At 37.1% G+C, this 1,834-nt stretch overlaps 1 long non-coding RNA gene across 3 annotated transcripts in view; it reads left to right on the top strand.

Annotated features, from left to right (window-relative positions):
• LOC101767862 overlaps positions 1-1,788 on the top strand; it is a 2,668-nt gene extending 880 nt beyond the window's left edge. Inside the window, exons 2-4 of one of the 3 annotated variants that reach the window (XR_001164849.2) lie at positions 406-485; positions 618-836; positions 1,164-1,788. This is a non-coding gene — a long non-coding RNA (uncharacterized LOC101767862). Of the gene's footprint in view, positions 1-405; positions 486-617 lie in introns of all 3 variants that reach the window. The other 2 variants (XR_002676090.1, XR_002676089.1) reach the window with 2 other exon arrangements.
• The last annotated feature ends 46 nt before the right edge of the window (positions 1,789-1,834 follow it).

Below are 1,834 nucleotides of genomic sequence, written 5' to 3'. Positions count from 1 at the left end.
AGTGTCCAAAATTTCCAATATAGAATGTGCCATGGACAAAAATTTTCAAAAAGTTGGGGTGTTCCCTTCCAATTTCCATTGCATTTTCCCTTTTTTTTTGTGTGGATTCGGGGGGTTTCCATTTCCTTTTTTGGGGGATTTGAACGTATTTCCTTTCAGTTTGGGAGGGATTGGGGGGGGGGGGGGGGGTCTGGCAGGGGCCAGGCCCCCCCTATGGCCAGGAGTTTTGCATTAAGAATTTTGAATTTGATGAAATTTTTACAAAAATTAGCACTGTTGGTCTCCCCTAACAATGAAAAAACGAATTCCTGGCTACGCCCCTGGTTACCTTGGTCGACCAGTTATGTGAACCAGTTCTTGTGTTCTTTCTGATCTTGAGCTTGCTTTTGAATGGCATATGTGCAGGAAGCTGGAAGGAAGCGTGCTTTAGTTGATGTGTGTAGATATGGCAAAGGAAATTGTGAAAATAAATGGTTATTCTAATGGTGAATTCTTTCTGCCTTGCATATTCAAAACAATTTGTGCTTTACACATTCATTACATTATGCACTGCTAGCTGACACTAATTCATTGTCATTTTTATCACCAATCAAGTGAGCAATTATTTTCTTATACAGTTTTCAGGCCATCACTGCAAATATGGATATGGCTCCATTCAAGCTGGATATTGATGACCTGATAGCTGATTATGCCAAGGAAAATTTTGTCAAAAAAATTATGTGTGTTATGTATGTATAGTTATATACTCGGATGAGTAGGTTTGGAAGCATGAAATAGTGTTCTACAAAGACAAGTATAAGAAAGCAACCAGAGAGAAAGAGTGATTAAAAACCAAGGTATCTACCCATCACTGAATTTTCTATCTATTTCAGCTGTATGGATTAGAATTACATATCAATACAACTGCACTTTCAATTGTGGGCTGTTAAGTGAAAATGATTAGTAAGCATTTAAGTCTGGAGCTATTCAAAAGAGTTTTAACCATATTATCTCCTGCCCAGAATTATCTCGGCCCATCTTCAGCAGCTTCAAATGAAAATTTGGGACAGCACCAATTCATATGTTATCTAACTGTTGTTAGAGTGCAAATTGCTTATCCCTTTTAAGTTATTCATATCTATATTTGTGCATGACTGTAACATAATTCTTGTGTTTTTGGTCAGATTACCCTTTGATGATAATGCAAATGTTTTTGGTCAGATCATATGTTCTTCTCATGTGCATTCTGTTAATCGTTTGTTGTTGGTACCATGGCACTAAATAAGCTCCAGGTACATGCATTTTGTTGAATACGTCCATTTTGGTACCATGTGCATTCTGTTAGACAATTATGTTCTGCTTGATGAATACGTCCATTTTGGTGACTATAGCTTGGATGCATTAGTATATCAAAATATGCACACTTACACACCGACACACCATATATGAACATGCAGCTTTGAGGATGAACTGAAGCTTGTCAAGCTAAGAGGAGAAATTATGCAGGTTCGTCTACAGAAACACTAAGGGATTATTTGTTTGATATTGTACAATGAATTGTCCATCATCTGTGTAGGATAGGGATACTTAAGAAGCAGCCAATGGTGTGATGGTTAGTGACTTACTGTGATTGGCCAATAGTGCAAACTTTCTCTATTCTGTAAGATTATTGTAATGTAAGATTGTAATCTGGTGCTACTAATAATTGTGATGTAAAGTGAATCTTAAGATGAACAATTGTTGTTGGAAATTACACTTCACGCATGTATGCATGTGTGATCAGAGGAGGAACTTTCCTGTAGCTTTTAATGTCCTTTTTTTGTTTTTTTAATTCATCACTGGAGACGTGGATGGC

Source organism: Setaria italica, chromosome IX (assembly GCF_000263155.2).
Source record: "Setaria italica strain Yugu1 chromosome IX, Setaria_italica_v2.0, whole genome shotgun sequence".
Classification (NCBI taxonomy): Eukaryota; Viridiplantae; Streptophyta; class Magnoliopsida; order Poales; family Poaceae; genus Setaria; species Setaria italica.
This window is presented reverse-complemented; position numbering and strand designations above follow the sequence as displayed.